The sequence below is a fragment of the Pelodiscus sinensis genome, chromosome 3 (genome assembly GCF_052426305.1).
Source record: "Pelodiscus sinensis isolate ZL-2025 chromosome 3, ASM5242630v1, whole genome shotgun sequence".
Classification (NCBI taxonomy): Eukaryota; Metazoa; Chordata; order Testudines; family Trionychidae; genus Pelodiscus; species Pelodiscus sinensis.
The window spans coordinates 23950054-23973027 of record NC_143054.1 but is presented as its reverse complement, the minus strand read 5'-3'; the positions used below and the strand labels follow the sequence as shown (position 1 = coordinate 23973027).

The window sequence follows — 22974 nt, the reverse complement described above, 5'->3', positions numbered from 1 at the left end:
AGTCCTTTCCCTTCAACAGTGAGGATGGATGAGAACACCACTTGCGCTCCCAGTTCTTGGATCCTTCTTCTCTGAGCTACATAATCCTCAGTAACCCGCTCAAGGTCATTCTTGGCCGTATCGTTAGTTCCCATGTGGAGAAGCAGGAAGGGGTAGTGATCCAAAGGTTTGATCAGTTTGGTAAGCCTCTCAGTCACATCCCGAATGCAAGCTCCCGGTAAGCAGCACACCTCTCAAGATTCCAGGTCTGGATGGCAGATGGATGGCTCAGTCCCTCTTAAGAGGGAGTCCCCGACCACCACCACCCGTCATCTTCTTTTGGGGGTAGTGGCCATGGAACCGCCATCCGTAGGACTACGCATCCCATTCCTTCCAGTAGATGGTGTTCCTTTCCAATTTCTTCCTTGTGAGGTCCCTTCCAAAGCGTTCAGCACTGCAGAGCCTGTGGAGAGAGCCTGAAAGTGATTACTTACCTCTATAGCATTGCGGGATTCCCATGCTGGCCTTTTCCCCCTTCTAGAAGTTACATGCTGCCAGTTCTCTTCCTGGTCCCGTACTGCCCTCTCTGGCTCTTCCGCCTGCCGTGCTTGAAGGATTAAACACTGCCTTCTATCAAGAAAGTCTTCATCCTCTCTGATCGAGCATAGGGTCGACAGGCCTCCAGTCCTCTAATTTTTTCTTCCAAAATGGCGACCAGCTTGCACTTTGTGCATATGAAATCTGTTCTTTCATCCAGGAGAAAGACAAACATGGCATACATTATACAGGTAACAACAGCAGACCTATCACCATCCATCACTGTTGTCTTGGAGAAGAGATTTAAAAAGAAAGAAAGGCAAGAGAACATCACGCCCTTCCCTCTCTCCTTCCCAATTCCCTCTCTAAACTCCCTGTTAGCACTCACCTGTTCGCAAGCTCCTTAGTCGCTTGCCCACTGCCTTATAAAGATTTGGAGTGCCTGAAAGTCCCTCCCCCACCAAGGCTCAGCCAATCAGCAGAGGCTTGTAGAATTCAAAGTTTAATTAGAAGCCAACAGTTTCCACCTGCCAATCACAGCACACACTCCATGAAGGAGAGGGGGAGGGCAAAGAAGTGGGGAAAAAAAGCCTCACTCAGAAACACAGGGGAAAAGACAAACAAAAACAAAAAAAGCCACACACCAACCCTCACTCACACACACAAGCTCAGCACAAAGCAAGAAAGCCCCAAACACAACACACACTTCCTTCTAGAGTCTTGTATCTGCTTCTCCTCTACCTGGAGAACTCCCTCTCTAAAGCCTCACTCACAAACACAGAGAGAGAAAAAAAACCCACACACACCAATCCTCACTCACAAATGCAAGCTCAGCACACAGTAAGAAAGCCCCAATAACAACACACACTTCCCTCAAGAGTCCTGTATCTGCTTCTCCTTTACCTGGAGAACTCCCTCTCTAAACTCCCTGTTAGCATTCACCTGTTCGCGTAGACATAGCCCCAGACGCCTCTGTTTCACACAATGTGTATTCAGACTCAGATCCTGAAAAGTATTTAGATACCTAAGTGGAAATAAAGTGTCTAAATAGCTTTGAGGATCTGTGCGGGCCTAAAAATTCAGATTTCAAACTTGCTTGTCTGTGTGTCAAATATCTAAATAAGTTTCCTGCTGTTCAGACATGCTGAGATCCTTCAGCTCACCTTAACATCCATGTAACATGGGATTGCCTAGCGTGAAAATCTAGAGGCCAGATTCTTGGCCTATGTAAATTGGCATAAGTATTGATGCCAATATAGAGCTGTGCTGATTTAATACCAGCTGAGAATCTTGCCCCCCCCCCCAAAAAAAGCCCTTCAATTTTTACCTACTTATCTGGTTTAGCTACCTAAGGAATCTAACTATAAGCACTGATGTTTCTAGTTGGGCCCTAAATGAGTGTTGTGCTTATCTCCAAAAGTGAAACACAACCTCTAGGAAGATTCCATATGTTATCAAGTCTGATTTTCATTTCATCAACAAGTAGCATGACAACTGCATTGCTTTGTAAAAGCTGTGAGATTCGAAGTGGGTACTTCAGCACACCTCTTGAAATGATAATGAAAAACAAATTCCATCCAACAACAGTGAAATAGTTTGGTTTGTGTTCCCACAGCAAAGAAGAGCGAAGAGCTGAAGTTTAATCTTTTGAAGGAAAGAGTGGCTGAAGGCAATAGAGCCAATGTGAAACAATAAACATTTCACGTTCTTCCATCAAAATATTTTGAAGGGAAAAGAAGTTCAAGACAGCAATTTGAATCTGGAAAATTACAGCCTTTTAATGATCGCTCCTGATTCTATTCACTGCCTTAAGTTTGATTGGATACCCCTTAATATTCCTTTCTGTGCTTGGCCTGAAAACAAATGTTATTGTTCTCTTTAAGGCTATAAGGAAAATCATGTTACTCATTGACTGAATTTTTGTATAAAAGCTTTTGTCATTGCAGGTGTTTGAGGAGCCCTGTTTTGATTCAGGTGTTTACATAATTTGCATTTTTCAATAAGTGTTTAATTTCTTCAATTTCCGCCTTGAGGGCGGGGGGCTGGACTCGATGACCTCTCGAGGTCCCTTCCAGTCCTATTATTCTATTATTCTATGATTCAATGATGTTCATGCCATCTCTTAAATTTCTGTTCCAAATTTTGGTCTTAGACATCAGTGATGAAGCCGCTCTATGCCTTGTTGGAATGGATATTTGATGTAGAGTCACAGTCCCATCTGGGGAATGATCGTCATGCCAAGGCTGGGATCTAAACCCAGGCTGTCCAGCATTTGTGCTGTACTTGCTCCTTTTCAGGAATGGCAGCAAAATGAGTCCCATCAATCCATCATCTCATTGTTCCTTGTCATTGCATGGTGCACAAATATGGACTCACACATACCCAGGACCTATCTTTCCCCCATCAGTACAGTTACAAACAATAAGGGCTCTGTATGTCTCAGTGTTCTCTATATAGATATCATGCGCCACCAAAACATGGCTGTCTATGGAGAGGAAGGACAAGCCGTGTTTCACAGCATCCTGTTGCACAAGAGGACAGGGAGTGAAAAAACATCACCATCTCAACTTCAAACTGCAGGAGGGGAGCTATTGTGGGTAGAAATTGAGACATGCAGACAGTCATCCCAGTCCCAAATGTGGCTGTGGAGGGAAGTAACTACGTTCCACCGAGTCAGTGTATCATTGCTCTTGAACTTTCTGCACAATTTGAAGCTGCCTCTCATTGGCAGAAGCAGGGAAATTGCCTGGCCTGTGTCAGAGGTGAATCCCCTGCAGTACGCTCCAGAGAATAAGATGAGGCACTTGCTCCTCCTTATACCTGTGGGATGAATCTGATCCATACATTTCAGAAAGATATATTAGTGATTTTAGATCTGTTTCTTTTCTGGCATGCACTTCTACATTTCAGGAGTGGATCTGTATTTTATTTTATTTTTCTAGGACTCAGTTATGACTCAGGAAATGAGCGCACAGAGGGGACAAGGGTGAAGGAAAAAATCCCACGTACCTTTATGTGGTCTACCTGACTTTGTCTCTCGCTGTTTAGGAATAAACAAGACTGTGTTTGCTCAGCAAAGCTGATGGTAGGAACTTTGCAGTGAAATGTCTTTCTGTAGGAAAATGCATTTTTGTAAAAGCAACACCTTTTTCAAGAAAAAGTTTGTTTCAGTGAATTTCCCATTTTGGAAACAAAACTTTGAAACCATTGAAATGTCCTATGTCAACATGTTTGAAACAGAAAGTTCAAATGTTTTGGTTCAAAATCTCTTTTGTTCAAAAAAGTGTTCATTTAATTTAAAAAATGTAAAAAAATACAAATCAAAATGTGAAAATCAAGAGAACATTTCAAAGTGAAATGTTTCAACTGACTCCATCTAAATTTTTTATTGGCTTTTCAGGTTGCCACAATTTAAGATTTTGACTTTTAATTAAAAAATTATTTTGAAATCTATCGAAGGGCAGGAGAATTTTTTCCTGCCCAGCTGTACTGCTCCCTTCTTCCTTGAGAACTGTGTGGCTATGTCTATACTGCACCTGTTTCATGTTAAAAAATATGCAAATGAGGTGAAGGATGGAATATTGCCATGCCTCACTGGCATAATTAATAAAGGCTCCGTTTTTGCACAAGAGGCTTTTGCGCAAAAAGGATCTGTCTACATAGCTCCTTTTTGTGCAAAAACTCTCTCTTGTGCAAGAGCCATTCTTCCTGAAAAATTAGGAAGAACGGCTCTTGTGCAAGAGGAGGTCTTGCCTCATTTGCATATTTGTTGCACAAAATGGGCGCAGCATAGACATAGCCTGAGTGTGTGAAGAATGAGTGGACTTTGGTTTACCCTTCTTAACCACTAGCCAAAGTAGCTGAACTAGCATGAGAGAAGGGAACAATTTTACTACTGTCACATATCAGCAGTAAATGATTATGCAACCTCTCCCCCAGACATGAGCAAGGAAGAAGTGGAGGAGGAATTATACCTCAAAAGCATACCTGCCCTAATGTTGTTTGTACAGAGAATAAATTAATGACTTCATTACTTCCATCTCAGCAGAAAGAATAACAAATAATAACTTAATATTAGAGTGGTCCAGTGTGCAAGAAGTCACTAATGACCATTTAGTGAATGACAGTGTTTATCACCAAGGTCTTCTATTTATTTACAAAGCAGGTATATTTTGCTTAACAGCAATGTATGATTTTCCACACTGTCCTACCAATGCATTTTCTACCTAACCTATATGGATAATTTTGAGGTCAGAAGGTATTTCCATCTCCATGCCCAATTATGGCCTAATCCAAGTTCCTTTGCAATGGGTAGAAAAACTCTTATTAACTGTGGAATATAGCCTAAATTCTAGGTGTGTCTGGTGAGACTGCTATCAAATACAATCAGTTATTGTTCTGGTTTTCACGCTGAACAGATGCCTGCTGGGTATTGGACTTCAAACACCAAGCTCATCTAGCACAGATCACCAGACCAAAAAAAAAATCGACTCCTGGGCTGGATTCAAGCTGGCAACCTAGAAGTAAAAGGTTTTCCCATTTTCCCTCTAGGACCACCAATCTGCCTCCTTTGCACCTCATGTTCATTTACAACATACTTTGTAAATTCATAGCCATTCTTTTTTTCAAAATACTAGGAGTTTGTCTCTCTCTCACACGTCTATCCTAGAATTATGGATAGTATCTTTATATTTAATTTATGAAATCCAGCACACAAGAGCTTTGCTCTGTTGCTCCTCCATTTCCACAAGTTATTTGATGGGACATCTACTTTGGCCTTGGTAATTGGGCAAGCAGTTCTCAGCTGTGGAGCCAGTTTGTGTGTCTGCCAGCTGGAGTGGTTACAAGAATATTGAAATATGCAGCATCCACCAAGAGGATTTACCCTCTTGAGTAAATTCAGAATTGGTTAATTTTCTCCTAGTGCTTTGTTGGCCTGTGGCCTTCTTCTTGAAGTCCATTCCTTCATCTTCTAAGTTGGTAATTACCTCCTGATTTTATAGTGATAATGTCTAAGGAAAGTAGCTGTTCTCACCTTACACTGAAAATGTAAGTGTTCTAAGAACTGATTTGACTATAAATCATCAATGAATCAACAATGTGATTTTCATACAAGATTAAGCACAAAAAACTATTTTAAAACTTATCTGATGTTTCTCACTTGACTTTTGACTCTTGTCATTTTACCCATGCACTGTGGTAGAGGTTGAGAGCTCATAAGTTATTAGATCTCTCTAATGGGTAAATATAAGTGTGTTACCTAGAAGGAGAGAGGAAAATTCTTAATTCTGTAACCCCAACACTTCCAGCTTCACAATGATTTCAGTAAAATTTTTAGGATGTCTCTATGCATGAAATGCTACACCAACACAGCTATAGATGGCACAGCACTTCAGTGTCAACACTCTTTACAGTGTTGGTGTGGGTTCTCCTGTTGCTATAGTTAATTCACCCTCCCGAGAGGCAGTGGCTAGATAAATTAAGGAATATTTCTGATCTGCACCAAGGGGCTAGCTCTTTATAGCTACATCTCTCAGAGTGTGGATTTTTCACTTTCTTGGGAGACATAGCTCTTCTGATGTAAATTTTCGGTACAGACCAGCCAGAGGTGAAAGCAGGGCATACTGGCAAGAAAGTGGCTCAAGTAGTTGACATTAAAGTGCTGTTGTGGCAGTGCCTTAACATGGGTGTGTAGTGGCTATAATAAAACCACCTCAGTTAGGGGAATAGCTACCAGTGCTGGGAACCACACGTCCAGTGATGTAGCACTGTCTATATGCCTCTTTACAGTGCTGAAACTTGCATCACTTGGGGGAGGTGAATTCTCACCCCTGAGCAAGGACAGATTTAGCACTGTAAGTGGCAGTGCACTAGTAAGAAATTTAGATTAGTTTCACCCATGAGACCAGCTGTAATTATAACAATGCAATCCTGCTAGCGTGGATGCAGTTATAATGGTATGTGAAGGCTGTTCCACACTCTGGCACTTTGAGTGAAGAAGATGGCAGACCACAAGAGACCTTAAAATACCCCACTAATAAAGATTTTGATTTAAAAAAACTTGCCAAGGTCACAGAATCCCTGACGTTGGGTGGTACACTGCCACCACCCAAAGGCAAAAATCCCTTGGGAGCTCCGCAAGACACACTTGGGAATTTCTTCTTGTAGAGTAATCCTTACCTCTTTAACCCTCCCTTAGGCGAGAGCTAGAAAAACAAACTGTAACTCCTAATAGCTGACCTTCAGCATTAGGGATGTGCACACAGATTAAAAGTACAGAGAATCACTTCCCTGGGATTCAGTTTCAGATACAGTGTGGAGGGTACATAGGCTCAGCACAAAAGAGTTTACCGAAACCCAAAATAAAGAAAATAACTGATCACATCTAACTACACATTCTCTACTTTACTTAATTCTGTTATTCCAAGGTTCAGTCCTTTCTCGACATGGATATTGCTAAAAATTCCATGCCTAATTCCCAAGACTTACTTCATCACTCCTCCAGCTCTTACTCTGAACTCACACAAAAGACTGAAGCAGGTAGAACCTGTTTTTCAATTTAAATCTCTTACTCTCTTATGATTGGCTTTCCTGTCTCCCCACCAACACTTCCTAGATACCTGCTGTTTCTGGGCAATTTAGTTAACTGAATGTCTGGGATGTCTAGAAAAGGCATCCATCACATGGTATAAGGCACCTTAGCCTTGCTATAGCTATATCCACACAGGGGGCTTACTCTTTCCATAAAAAAAATCTCTCCCCTAATGGAAATTGTTATACTGATAAAAAAAATTGTGTAGATAGCAGGCCTTAGGTAACTCTGCAAAGGATTTACTTAACTTGTGAACCAGAGCAAATGAGAGCAGACTGTAACACTGTGTACAACTGCTGTTTGTAGGATAGGATAATTATTTCATGAAACATTTCCAAAAATAGAAGTTGTTTTCAGTGTAAAGAAACTCATTTACTTGTGGGAGTGAAGGGGTCAATTTTTTTGCACATTTCTGATTTTGTTTCAGATTTTTCATTGAAAATATTATTGAAATAATTTTGATGAAAATGTTGAAAATTGAGACATTATGTTTTGTTTTTCATTTCAAATAATAGACATTTCAAACACTTAAGAATAAACACAACTTTTCTGTTCTATTCTTTTTATTAAAAATAGTCAGTTTGACCCCTACCATGAGGCCATAAATATTTGCTATAATCCAGCTCTTTATTTCCACAAATCTTTGGTTTTCTTATTCTCCCTTGTTCCCTATCTACAGAGTGAGGGATATACTCTAATGGACTGTGCACAGTAGTGAGAGCCAGAAATACTCTGAGAATGAATTCCTAAACTAGATTAGAATAGTTTGAGGAAAGGAGAACACTCCTTTTGCAGCAATTAACTGAAGGGAATCTTTTAATGAATTTCTTTTACCAAGAAGGATTGCGCAAAAAAAGGTTGCTCATTCTTTATTTAATTCTCCCCTTATTGATGTGGTCATAGTACGACTATTCTAGCAAATCATAACTGTAACCTTGTTTTCATCTCTTGTCTTGGACATAAAACTGAGGCTATGCCTATGCTAGTACTTTTTTAGGTAAAACTTCTGTCATTCAGGGGTGTGAAAAAACACATCCTTGATTGACAGAAGTTTCACAGATAGAAATGCTAGGTGGGCAGCACTATGTCAGCAGTAGACACTCTCCTGCAGACATGGCTACTACTGCTCATTGTGGGTGGTTTAATTAAATGGACAGCAGAGCTCATACAGCAGCATACCTGCAGTGGTATAGCTGTGCCACTATAAGATCTGTCTAGTGGAGACGTGGCTTTAGACTTTCTTCTTCAGATTCTCACTCTATAAAGTACGGATAGCCATACCTATGTTTAGCTGATAATTAAAATGATTACTTAGGTTGGGTCTGGAAGAGACCTCAGGAGGTCATCTAATCCAATCCCTTGCCCAAAGCAGGCCTGACCCCATCTAAACCATCTCAAGCAAGGCTTTGTCAAACCAGGACTTAAAAACGTCTAGAGATGGAGATTCCACCACCACCCTAAGTAACCCATTCCAGTGCTTCACCACCCTCCTAGTGAAATAGTTTGTTTACCTAATATCCAAACTAGTCCTTCCCCACAGTAACTTGAGACCATTGCTCCTTGTTCTGCCATCCGTCACTACTGAGAACAGCCTTTCTCCAGCCTCTTTGAACCTCCCTTAAGGAAGTTGAAGGCTGCTACCAAATCCCCCCTCACTCTTCTCTTCTGCAGACTAAATAAGCCCAAATCCGTCAGCCTCTTCTCATAGGTCATGTGCTCCAGCCCCCTAATCATTTTGCTTGCCCTCCGATGGACCCTTTCCTATGTGTCCACAACCTTTCTGTAGAGGGGGGCCCAGAAATGGATGCAGTACTCCAGATGTGGCCTCACTATTGCCAAATAAAGGGGAATAATAACTTCTCTAGATCTGCTGGAAATGTTCCTCCTACTGCCCCCTAATATGTCATTAGCCTTCTTGGCTACAAGAGCACACTGTTGATTTATATCCAGCTTCTCATCCACTGTAATCCCCAGGTCCTTTTCTGCAGAACTGCTACTTAGCCAGTCGCTCCCCAGCCTGTAACAATGCTTGAGATTCTTCCATCCCAAGTGCAGGACTCTGCACTTGTCCTTGTTAAACTTCATCAGATTTCTTTGGCCCAATCCTCCAATTTGTCTAGGGCACTCTGAACCCTATCCCTACCCTCCAATATATCTACCTCTCCCCCTAGCTTACTGCCATCTGGAAACTTGCTGAGGGTGCAATCCAGCCTTTCATTCAGGTCAGCATTTCCCAAACTATGGTCCACAGCCCGGTACCGGGCCACAGAAAAAAAATACCGGGCCTCAGCGTGGCTGCCGGTAGGGGAGCAGAGTGGGGTGGGCTGGGAGGAGGTGGCAGTGGGGGGAAGGGAGAACCGGCCACCGGGAAGAAAGGTTGGTGGCAGCAGAGCTGTCCCACGAAGATCAGGGAAGGCGGTTGGGCTGCCGGTGGAAGCAGGGTTAGGGTTAGCGGCGTTGTCCCACGGAGATGACAGGAGAGGGAGTGAGCGGGGTTGGAGGCAGCGGCGCTGTCCCATGGAGATCTAGGAAGGTGGCCGGTAGAAGTAGGGTTGGAGGCAACAGGGCTGTCCCGCGGAGATGGGGGCGGGAGAGGGCAAGCAGGCGGCAGAAGCAGGGTTGGGGGGTAGCGGGACTGTCCTGCAGAGATGGGAGGAGGCAGGCGGGCAGGTGGCAGAAGTAGGGTTGGAGGCAGTGGGGCTGTCCAGCTAAATCTGGTAGGGCAGGTGGCGGAACCAGGGCTGGATGGGGGGTGGGAGGGCTGACCAGGGAAGAACAGGAGGAAGAGGACGGGAGATCCAGCTGCAGGAAGCAGGGCTGGATGGGGGCAGCTGGGCTGGTTTGCGGGGAGTTGTTGGGGGAGCTGGGCTGACCGGGGGAGATTGGTGGGAGGTGGGGGGAACTGGCTGCTGGAAGCAGGGCTGGATGGGGGCAGCAGGGCTTGACAGGGAGATTGGGAGGAGAACCGGGGTGGAGCGGGACTGACCTGGCCACATGCAGAACATACAGACCCTGGCAGAGGAGTGAGTCTGCCTGGGGATTCTATTTTGCCCCCCCCCCCATACCCTTCCTCGAGTAGTTGCGAATTGCCTGGCAGGTAGACACACTCAGGCAGTGTGAGCACATCTACTATCCAGGCAGTTTGCAGCTAAGGACTCATACACCTGATTATAATAAAACTTACCTAATTAGAAAATACCAGACATTTTATATGTCTGGTAATTTCTCAATTTGTTTCTCAGACAAAACCCTCAAACACCTGGCTACCATACCCTTCCTTGCACCCTCCCTCCTAGACAGCTACCCTACCCCGAGGCTGCTCCTGCTCCCACATCCTGGAGTGCCCATGCAGCGCCGGGTTCCCCAAGCTCTGGCCCAGAGCTTCATTCATCTTTCATTCTTTTTTTCATATGTGTTTATATTTTGGGGCTGCAAAAAACAGTACTAAAAAAACTGGGTTCCAACTAAAGTAAAAAATTTGGGAAACCCTGACCTAGCCAGCTTTCTATTCATCTTACAATCCATTTATCCATATTCCCTTAACTTGATGACAAGAATATTGTGGGTGACTGTATCAAAAGCTTTGCTAACGCTGGGTTTGTCTACACTGCCACCCTAATTCAAAGTAGGGTGGCTAATGTAGGCATTCAAAGTTGCAAATGAAGCCCGGGATTTAAATATCACGGGCTTCATTTGCATCTTGCCGGGTGCCGCCATTTTTAAATCCCCCTTAGTGCGGACTCCTTGCCTGCGGCTACACGCGACACAGAGTAGGTAGTTCGAATTAGGATCTCTAATTCGAACTACATTTACTCCTCGTGGAACGAGGTGTATCGGTAGTTCGAATTAGAGAGCCTAATTCAAACTACCTACTCCGTGCCACATGTAGCCCTGGGCACGGAGTCCGCACTAAGGGGGATTTAAAAATGGCAGCGCCAAGCAAGATGCAAATGAAGCCCGGGATATTTAAATCCTGGGCTTCATTTGCAACTTCGAATGCCTACAGTTCGAACTAGGGTAGCAGTGTAGACATACCCGCTGGCACTAGGGGCTTCGGGAGGACCAGAAACAACATATTTGAATATTCATCATTTGCTTAATGAATATGCAAATGAATGTTATTGGTCCTCCAAAAGCTCGTGAATGGATTTACTGGTCCCCGTGTCAAAAAGTTTGGGAACCCCTGATTCAGGTCATTAATAAAGATGATGAACAAAACCAGCCCTAGAATCGATCCTTGGGGCACTCCACTTGAAACCAACCACCAACCGGACACTGAGAAATTGATCACTACCCTTTCGGCCCAAACAATCTAGCCTGCTTTCTATCCACCTTACAGTTCATTTATTTAATCCATACTTCTTTAACTTGTTGGCAAGAATATTGTGGGAGACCGTATCAAAAGCTTTTCTAAAGTCAAGGAATATCACTGACTTCCCCATGTCTACAGAGCCAGTTATCTCATCATAGAAGCTAATCGGATTGGTCAGGCATGACTTGCCCTTTGTGAATCCATATTGATTAGTCATGGTCACTTTTTCCTCTTCTAAGTGCTTCAAAATGGATTCCTTTAGGATCCCCTCCTTGAATGAGGTAAGGCTGACTAGTCTGTAATTTCCTGGATTGTTCTTCTTTCCTTTTTGAAAGATGAGCAGTACATTAGCTTTTTTCCAATCATCCATGACCTCTCCCAATCTCCAAGGCTTCATCTAGACTAGCAAGATTTTGCGCAAAAACTTGCCAGCTGTCTCCATTGGCTGCTTGAATTTGCGCAATAGCACTGACTTTGTAATGTACAAAATCAGTGCTTCTTGCTCAAATACTTTCACGCTCCCGCTTGGGAAAAAGCCCTCTTGTGCAAGAATACTTGAGCAAGAGGGCCAATGTAGACAGGGAAGAACTGTTTTGTGCAAAAAAGCCCCGATGGTGAAAATGGTGATCGGGGCTTTCTTGCGCAAAATCGCGTTGAGACTGGCCACAGATGCTTTTGCGCGAAAGCATCCATGCCAATCTAGACGCTCTTTTGCAGAAATACTTTTAATGGAAAAGCTTTTCCGTTAAAAGTATTTGCGCAAAATCATGCCAGTCTAGACGCAGCCCAATAGTTTTCAAAGAGCATGGCCAAAGGCTCTGCAATGACATTTGCCAATTCCCTCAGTACCCTTAGATGCATTAAATCCACAGGTTGCCACATTGTTTGAGGATATTGAATGAGATCTTCAACGAGAATTAATGGACACCACTAGAATAGAGTGGAAGACAGAAATTCCCTCTCATAAGGGCTTTTTGGATTTTGAAATTTGACTATTGTGATTTGGAACAAAATCTAAAATTTCAAAATGCTCCATGAACAATTCTATAATAGTTTTTCAGTTTAGATTAACTAATTTTTTTGATAATTTTGATTATAAATAGATAATTTCACAATTAAATGCTATTTCAAAACAAAAAAAAAGATACATATTGTTCTGAAAATGTCAGAACTGAATATTTTGACATTGTCAGAATATTTTTTCCTGGTTTTCCTCTGAAATAAAATTTTGGTGAAATGACTACAATTTTGCAAATCATTTCTTTGTTGATGAAACTGCATTCTCATATGGAAAATGGTCCAGTCAAGCTTATTTCAATCAGCTCTTGATGTAACTAGGCATGGACTTGAATAGATCTGTACCCATTTCCATCAAATGAGGAGTTTTATTGTAACTTTTTTCCTAGTAACATTGGTATTGTATTCTTAGTTGCTTCTTTGTACACATAAATTCAGGCCTCCCATAAAAAAGCCAACATTAATGTTCCTTCCAATATTTTAAGGATTCAGTCCTATAAACCTTGACTTTGCATATTTGGGTCCCAATTTCCTTAGTTAAATAGTAGCTGTAGCCACAATTCAGGGCTAGCTTCACCTTTGATCCTGTCTCCAATCTGAGTGCACTTTTTAAGGCTTCTTGCTTTTCCCTGTCTGGGATGGAATCTCAAGTTTTTCCCACTCTCAGACTGGCTGCCAGGCTATAACACCCTGTGTACCAGCTATGATTATTCAGCATGCCTGACTCGATTTTACCAGTTGCAAGACTTCCTTTCAGGTGAGCCCAGTGATTCCAAACAACCTTCTTAAACAAAGTATTGTTTAATCTTAATGGTGGTAGCCCAGTGTAACAAGAGAAAAAAACATATAACAGAACACCTATATGCATATCTATCTTACTAAAGGTCTTCCCAATATATTGGGGGTCTTGCTCACCTTAGCTCAAATCTCTAGATTCCATCCCTTCAAGAAGTCCATCTTTTTAAATCCCCCTTTCAGTCTCTCCCATCTGTTTAGCCTGGAGGTGATGTAATCCTGAGGAAGCTGTATCACAGTCAGCCATCCTTGGTGTTTGCCAAGGAACTTGTTTGCGAGCCTACTGTCATATCCATAGCTAAATTCCACACTAGTTTACTTTGTGCAATGTTGGTGACTTCCATGGAGTTTCATAGATTATAAATCAGTGCTGAATTTGACACATAGGACATTATTTAGGTAACTACTTAAAGATATTAGCAGGGCAACAATGTCTGAAATCTTGTAATTCTTAACGACACTACATGTAGCTTTAGAGGGGATAAAACGGAGTCTTCCAGAATTGTAGCTGGAAGCATGTACCAAATCTGGTTTGTTTTTTTCTTTTACTTTTATCTAGTTTATCCTTGAAGAGCATAAACTGGAAAGTGTAATTTTGTGGCCAGTAATTATTTGCAATGGAAAGTAGTTCCCTGGCTAGCAAAACTTGCAATAGTATGCACTTGCTGAGAATGTAATTACAATGTATGCAGTACATACACACTCTATCAAGTAACAAGCTCTGGAAAGTGTTGCTCCATTCCCAGAGCAATGGAAACCCCTATAATTCTTCTGGAATGTCCTGGATTTTGTCATTTTAACTGAAGCCCTTTATACTATTGTATTTTGAGTCTCAATAAATTTAGCATAATTGGTATTTCATTTTCTCTTCTCTTGATACTTATTTTACCATCAATCAAAAAAATATTGTATAGAGACCACTTGAGGTTTTTTAAAGCAAGAGGCATGTTTCCCTAAAATTGCAGGTTAGATCCAATATATTAGTCCTTTCCACTGTGAACCTCCTTTAGCTTCAAATATTTCTCCTCTGGGCCATATTATTTTCCTTTTGAATAGTAGAACACAAGGACTGCATGGTCTCCTCTCAGGCTGAAGCCAATGCAGTATAGTTCATCATTCAGAGCAGGAAATGAGAATTCACTGAGTTGCCAACAATTCCCTGCTCTGCCAAGCTGTAATGGTGACATTTATGCTGTGCCTTTCATCTATATAGCATGCAAGCTACTAGAGAGTCACCACTGGGAAAATATATCCCTCCAAAGGAATGGGCCATCTCACAGCACAGCATCAGACTGCAGTTCAGCCCTGAGTCATAGGATTAATGGTACCTACTCTCATAGCTCGGGGGGGAAACCTTTTCTGTGATCTTAACTCCTTACTGAACCCCTGTACATACTCAATCACTGGTTCCACCTCTGCTTTCAGTAGTCTACGAGGAGATCCAGGATTCCCCACCTTTCTCCCATGCAGGAGATCAAAATGGATCCCCGGGGAACTTCTCTAGAAGCAAATAACAGATTGGGTCACATTTCATCCCACTCACTTGCCCTCTTCCTTGCATATATTCCCATCAAAAATATCAGTGCCCCACTGAACCTTTCAGTTAAACCATTTGTCCTTGGGTGATACGGGGCAACTTTCTGTTATTGTACCCAACACATCTTCCAAAATTCACTGAAATTTGGGACATGAAACTTGCCTCATGATCTGATAAGATCGCCTTAGAAAACTTGCGTGGTGAATAGTATTTAAGTCACTGGAACAGCTTCTAATTTGGAGAGAACTGTTTCTCTCTTTATCTAGGAGCGTGGGCCACTACTATCAAAATAAAGTCATTTGCATTCTGGATCAACCGGAACATATGGCCAATAATATCCACTCCCACTTTAAACATATCTCTTTGATCATAGGTAGTAGGTGTGGTAGAGCTTTTGGTGATCCTAGAGAAGATATGGGCAATAATTTTTGATGGGGGGGAGGCTCTCCAAGATTTTGGTAAGCAGTCTAGGGCTGCACTTTTCTATGGATGGGATCTAGGGTCTCAGATGGAGATTGAGTGCAGAAGGGAGCTTAGGGCAGGAGACTGGGGCATAGGAGAGGATGTGAGGTCTATTTCCCACTGTCCTTCCTTTTTTCCAGGCATAATTGGGGACCTATTTTTACTCCAGGTTTTCACCCTTCTCTTTCGGGCTTATTTTCCCTGAACAGCCTTTCTTGTACATAAAAGTGAGCAAGAGCTGCTAACGACCCTGGACATTCCTTACACACAGCCTTGTGCAGCTTGTAATAGGTTCTGTTCCCTTTCTCTTCATCCACTTTTTCAATTAATCTATCATTTTCTGCAGCAATTCCCCATGACTTAATTTATCTACCTTTCTAAAGTTTCTGAACCTGAGGCACTAAGTGTCTGGAGTAATCTGAAACCATTTTAACAAAGACATTTAAAAAACCTTGTATTTTCATGTGTCACTTACATACATATTATCTGAACACCTGTAATGCTTCACTTTTCAGCTTAGAGAAAAGGCCAGTCATGTTTTGGCACTCAGGAATGTTCTGAATGTTGCAGATTTTTTCAAATGTGGTCAAACATTCCTGAGTACAATCTATTTCCTTGTTACTGGGACACAATTTGTCCTAACTGGTTGGCTTTTTGAGAAGGATGGATTTACTGCTTGAAGGGTTTGCATCTATGTCTCCAGGATCTTGAGTCAGTATTCCCTCTCCTCAAATGTCAGCACTTTTAGCTCAAAGGTTTGCCAACATGCTGCTGCTTTGCTTTTCTGCCTCTTTTACTTCTCCGCTTCCCTCTTTGGGCATTTCTGTTCAACTTCCCATGCTTGGCATTCACATTCTTTGCTTTCTCTAACTCCAAACTGATCAGTTGTAACTTCTTGGAAGTTTTGCTTATGCTCATATTTACATTTTCTTTTGTCTTATTTCTCTCACCCAAAAGAGATCACAGAAAAATAACAAAAATGTTTTTTTGGTCTGTTTCTGACCTGACTTCTGAATCTTTAAGAATCTAACTTATCAATGCTTCGAGAATAAATTTCAGCCAACCAGCAAACTGTGTGTAAACCCTGTTCCTAATATGCCACAGTGGAGCTCAGAACTATGAGTGAGCTTGTTATCCTCCTTCCTTAGAAAAAGAGAGGTGTGCAAGAGCTAAAAGGGGTAACAGCAAGCTGCTAGATATCCCAGACAAATGTCTCAGGCCTCTTCAAGCTTTTACTGTGTCTTGCAGGTAATAGTTCTTTGAGCTGAGTCACTGACATTCTGTTGTGCTATCCAGCCCCTGTCACTGGACACGAAGTAATTACAAAGTCTACTGCCTCCAAAGAGACAATGCTGGTTACTTAAGTCAATTAAGAATTCACATATGATAAAGAAAGTGAAGTTTATTAACAAAGACAGAGATTCAGGTGATACTGAATATGGGTTGTAGAAACAAGTATGGTTACAAATATAACAGTATAAAACCCTCATATAAGACAATGGTTACTTTAGTGGATTAAAATCTTGTCTGGCATAAGTTTGTTATCTGAAGCAACTTCTCAGTTTTACCAGCTCCAGAGCCAGGGCTCTGATTATGGCATTAGTGAGACTGATACTGGACTAGTGTGTATAGGTCCTCATGCCCACGTTTTAAAGGAGTGTTAAAACATTAGAGAGGGTTCAGAAAAGAGCCACAGAAATTATTTGCTCTCTGGACAAAAATGCCTTCAGGTAAAAGACTTAAGGTTTTTCTACACAGCAGTGTTATTTTGGAATAACTGATGTTATTTCAAAATAACATAGTCCACATCTACATTACAAGCAGTTATTTTGACATAATGTCAAAATAACGTTGAGCTGGAGGACTTCTTACTCCAACTCCTGTAACCCACATTTTATGAGGAGTAAGGGAAGTTGGAGGAAGAGTGCTTTCTTGGACTTGATGTATAGATAGTGCCTAAAGCCAAAATATTTTATTTCGACTTAGGCTATGCAATTGAAGTTGTGTAGCTTATTTCAGCTTTAGCCCTGATGTATAGACGTACCCTTAAAGAGCTCAAACTGTTTACTTATGAACAAGAAGATTTAGACGTGATTAGATTACAATGCATATGTATCTTCTTGGGGAGAAAATGCTAGGTACAAAGGGGTTCTTTAGCTATAACAAAAAGCAAGGGATGGATGCTGAGGATGGACAAATTTGATGTTTTTAACAATTGGGGTGATTAATCATTGGAACAAATTACTAAGGGAAGTAGTGGAATCTCCATCTTTTGATACCTACAGATTAGGACTGGGTCCCTTTCTGGAATGTATGCATTAGTGAAACATAAGTTATTGGGTTCAGTACAGGAGTAATTTGGTCTAATTTAATGGTCTGTGTGATACAGAAAGTCAGACTAGATGATCTAATGATCCCTTTTGTCCTTAAACTCTGCCTACAAATCTCTATCTGTATCTAATCAGATGTCACACATTAAGCAGAAATAAGGCTGGACAATATTTGGATGAGAAATCTCTAAGGAAAGCTGAAGGCGTGTCCAATGGGCAAAGAAGTCACTGACATGTGATGGCAATTCCTGACAAACTCACTGCACCTTTCACATTGTTGTCACAGTATTTATCTATAAGGAATGTCATGTGAAGTACCAAGTGAGAGCTTATATCTTTTTGGTCACCATAAACATTGTGAGCTGAAAGCATGTTTGTTAATCAAGAAGTTGTAGGTATATACTAAAAATGTATTCAAACTGTGTAACTGGGAGAGGTTGGTAAACAAGTGTGTCCCAGACAAAGGAGTGTTGATGCATCTGTTCTCTTAGGTTTTTGGATGTAACAATGGGAATAATAGGAGAACCAGAAAAGGGACACGGTGCTACCACTTTGGGGAATAAGCAGCAAAAACACTCTTCAAAGATTCTTGGAACATATGAAGTGGGGGAAAAGACATTGTGGTTGACCGTCTTGGAAGGAGTAAAAAAGACTGTGCTGCTTGTATTAATGAAAGTTGAGCCCTGGCTCTGGGGCTGGTGAAACTGAGAAGTTGCTTCAGGTAACAAACTTATGCTAGACAAGATTTTAATCCACTAAGTAACCATTGTCTTATATGAGGGTTTTATACTGTTATATTTGTAACCGTAGATCCCTACTCTTTGGCCTTGTCTACATTTATCAGGAGAAGGACACTGAGGGGATCGATCTTCCAGGGTTTGGACCCACTAAATCAACTGCTGATTGTACTCCCATCGAACCTGGCACTCTACTGAAGCAAGAAGGGTAAGGGGAGTCAACAGGAGAGTTTCTCTGATCAACCCCCTGCTCTGAAGATGCTGCAGTAACTCAAACTAAGGTACATCGATTACAGCTACTCTAGTCATGTATGGGGAGTGTATTACTTTTCAGTGATACAATCTGCTTTCCAGGATAAAATCCTCTATTCTATAAGTATGGTCGGCTTTCCTTGTTCCTAGATGTATGACCTTTTATTTGGCAGTATTAAAATATATTGTATTTTAACAGGCCTATCTTACCAAGGGATGCAGATCACTCTGTATAATTGCCCTTCCCTCGATCACTCAACAGTTCTGGGCCTTATTGTCATTTTGTCTCATGTTCATAAGTACCATGCTTCTCGTGGAACGAGGTGTACCGGTAGTTCGGAATAGGAAGCCTAATCCGAACTACCTAGTTCATGCCGCGTGTAGCCGCGGGCACGGAGTCCGAACTAGCGGACATTTAAAAATGGCGGCGCCAGGCAATATGCAAATATGCAATATGCGATATGCAAATGAAATATGCAATATGCAAATGAAGCCCGGGAAATTCAAATCCCGGGCTTCATTTGCAACTCCGGTTGCCTACATTAACCACCCTAGTTCGAACTAGGGTGGTAGTGTAGACATACCCTTAGGTGCTTGATTGGGTAGTTCTTGTTCACCTGTTCAGGTTCTAACTTATGACCCCATATGGAGTCAGGAAGAATTTTCCCCAGACCTCTGCAGTGACTTTGGAGATTTGTTGCTCTCTTTTCCAGTGTCTGGGTGCAGGTCACTTGCCGGGATTATCTGGGTATATCTCTCTTAAACGTTTCTGCCATTGTGAGACCTTTGACCACTGTTATTCCTTAGGCCTCCTATTCTCTATCTGTGGCACATAATGGTCTAGTCTCTTGTGCCTTGCTATACTGTGGTCCAATTTGGCTGCTATGTTTACTGTGCAGATGCTAGTTAGTGTTGCTGGCCTATGCTACACAGAAGGTCAGATTAGACTTGTTCTCAAAGTTCATTGCACCATGACTGCCTTTTGACAATAAAGTTACTACATGATGCCTGGGAGCGGTATCAGAGCCCAAGCCATACCAGGTGGGGGAAAGGGAGATTGCAGTATGAGTCCCATACCCCTCCTGGTCAGGATGGAACCTGGGTTTTGGCTAAAATTGGGATGTGTCACACTTTGGTGTCCCGACCCACAGTTTGAGAACTGGAGTCCCTTCTGGCCCTAAACTCTGTTGACACCAGTCTTTGGTTGTCATCCCCAAATTGTATCAGCAATAATTTTATATTTGCTTCCAAATCATTGATGAAAATAGTGAATAGTGTGAGACCTAGTACTGATCTCTGCAGAATCCTACTAGAAATGCCTCCTGAAATAATATCTCCCCACTTGCCTAGATCTTGTTTAATTACAACATCTCATACCCTAACCACTGGAACTTGTTTCCTTCCTATCATGTTGTAGCTATTCTTTGAATAAGAAACAGGACAAGTTTCCAGATCTGTCAGTCCAGTAACTATCATCAGCCCTCAAATGAACTTTTAAAAAGATCTGAAAAATGAAAATGTCTCTAAATTACCCTCTCTTCCAACTCTACTGTTTATTAATGTACTGGTCTCTAAATCTTAACAACAAATAGAGTGATGAGCAGACCTAGAATGAAACCTGAGCTGAAATAAGTAAGGATTTTTAAAAATAGTGTCAGAATAACCTACTAAACTGTTTAGAATTACAATAAGGGTATGTCTACACTAGCCCCCTAGTTCGAACTAGGGAGGCTAATGTAGGCATTCGAAGTTGCAAATGAAGCCCAGGATTTAAATATCCAGGGCTTTATTTGCATATTCCCGTCTGGTCACCATTTTTAAATTCCACTAGTCCGAAATAACTGCCCACAGCTACACACGGCAGTGAAATGGTAATTCAAACTAAGTCCTTAGTTTGAATTAACTGTTACTCGTCCTGGAATGAGGTATCATTTGCAACTTTGAATGCCTACATTAGCCTCCCTAGTTCGAACTAAGGGCTAGTGCAGACATACCCTTAGTTTACATTAATGTAAATTCCTATCTTCGTCTTTTATTGTTCTAATTAGGTCATTTACCTAAGCCTCCAAATTACTAACATGAATTGTGCTTAGTTGTGCCATTTTTTACCACTCCCTCCCCCAAAGATTTTTCCTTTTTAAATTGGAAAATTCTCAAATTATCTGGTTGGCCCCAACCTGTTCCAAATTCTCACAAGATTAGGTTGATACAGAGCATCTTTGTTTTGCAGTTGTTAGAGTTCTAAAGCAGTTGTTGAGGTCTCTGGATTCTGAACATTTGTCATCACTTAATTCTAATCTGAATTATTGGCACTGAAGAGGGTATAGCTCATTGCTGTGGGAAAGTTTTCAGGAGATGAAAGTATTGTGAATTACAACATTTGCATCAAAGCTGGTCAGATGAGAAAAAAAATCCTGCAGGGAATTTCAACTTTTGTGTGAAAAATTGAAAATGGGAATATTTGTATTTTAGAACCATGGTGCATAAACACAGTTGTAGTTTGGATGCCTTTCTCACAATGTACTACTGTCTTCGCTCTTCATAAACTGTTGTGATACAGCTTGGAAGATAAATTCCAGCTGGGAATCCCTGCCTATAGATGAGATCTGGGCATGAGGCACTTGAAGTACAACTCCCATGAGGAACCACATTGAAATAAGTGAGTACTAAGGTGTTTGGTCCACATTTTCATCTGGTCAAATCCAATTTTCTTTGCAAAACAGCATCAGTGGGAATTTTTTGACCAGATATAATATTCATCTGAAAAGGGGACTTTTTAAGTTTGTATTTGTATGTGAACTGTTTTTAAAAATTATGCGATGTAGGATACCTCAACTTTTGGACACCTAACTGTAGTTTATTTAAAGGAGCCTTATTTTAAGAGGTCATGTGTCCTACATCAACTGAAAATCAGGCTTTTTAAGACATTTAAATTTGAATATCCCATAACGGAGATACCCATCTAATATTATCAATGGAATGGTTTAGTGTATAGATGCCACAAGGATTATGATTATTTTTATCTCCAAAGGGAAACAAACAGTAATGAATCAGAGGGGTAGCCGTGTTAGTCTGAATCTGCAAAAGCGACGAGGAGTCCTGTGGCACCTTATAGACTAACTGAAGTGTAGGAGCATAAGCTTTCGTGGGCAAAGACCCACTTCGTCAGATGCATGTAGTGGAAATTTCCAGAGACAGGAATAAATATGCAGGCCAGGATCAGGCTGGAGATGACGAGGTGGATCCAATCAAGGAGGATGAGGCCCACTTCTAGCAGCTGATCTGGAGGTGTGAATTCCAAGAGAGCAGAAGCTGCTTTTGTAGTTAGCAAGCCATTCACAGTCTTTGTTTAATCCAGAGTTGATTGTGTCAAACTTAAAGATGAACTGTAGCTCAGCAGTTTCTCTTTGAAGTCTGGTCCTGAAGTTTTTTTTGCTGCAGGATGGCTACTTTTAGATCTGCAATTGTGTGTCCAGGAAGATTGAAGTGTTCCCCTACAGGTTTTTGTATGTTGCCATTCCTAATATCAGATTTGTGTCCATTGATTCTTTTACGTAGGGACTGTCCTGTTTGGCCGATGTATATAGCAGTGGGGCATTGTTGGCACATGATGGCATATATTACGTTGGTGGATGTGCAGGAGAATGTACCAGTGACAGTATGGCTGATCTGGTTAGGTCCTGTGATGGTGTTGCTGGTGTATATATGTGGGCAGAGAGGTTTGTTGCAAGGATTGGTTCCTGAGTTCGAGTTATTATGGTGCGGTGTGTAGTTGCTGGTGAGAATATGCTTCAGGTTGGCGGGTTGTCTGTGGGCAAGGACCGGCCTACCTCCCAAGGCCTGTGAAAGCGAGGGTTCATTGTCCAGGATGGGTTGAAGATCACTAATGATGCATTGGAGAGGTTTTAGCTGGGGACTGTAGGTGATGGCCAGTGGTGTTCTGTTGGTTTCTTTCTTGGGCTTGTCCCGTAGCAGGAGGCTTCTGGGTACACGTCTGGCTCTGTCAATCTGTCTCCTCACTTCCTCGTGTGGGTATCGCAGTTTACAGAATGCTTGTTGAAGATCTTGTAGGTGTAGGTCTCTGTCTGAGGGGTTGGAGCATATGCGGTTGTACCTCAGTGCTTGGCTGTAAACAATGGATCGTGTGGTGTGTCCGGGATGGAAACTGGAGGCATGAAGGTAAGTATAGCGGTCGGTAGGTTTTCGGTATAGGGTGGTATTGATATGAAAGTATTTGAGAACTTTTTTCAAGATTATTTTGCACATTATCACAGTCCTGTTAAGGCCCATAATAAATAGGGTGCTGGACTAAGTGCTGGGAGAACTTGGTTGTATTCCTGGCTCTGCTACTGGTCTGTAGTGTGATCTTGGGCAAGTCACTTCACTTCTCTATGCTTCTGTTTCCCTATCCAGTGTTCATCTTC

The 22974-nt window shown here is 41.8% G+C and overlaps 1 long non-coding RNA gene across 4 annotated transcripts in view; it reads left to right on the top strand.

Moving 5' to 3' along the window:
• Nucleotides 1–22974, top strand: part of LOC112543792 (uncharacterized) — a 181653-nt gene that overhangs the window by 118818 nt on the left and 39861 nt on the right. Inside the window, exon 3 of one of the 4 annotated variants that reach the window (XR_012902510.2) lies at nt 18053–18264. The exons of 2 other annotated variants lie outside the window; for them this stretch is intronic. This is a non-coding gene — a long non-coding RNA (uncharacterized LOC112543792). Of the gene's footprint in view, nt 1–2131; nt 3493–18052; nt 18265–22974 lie in introns of those variants that run through there. One more of the 4 variants, XR_012902508.2, reaches the window with a different exon arrangement.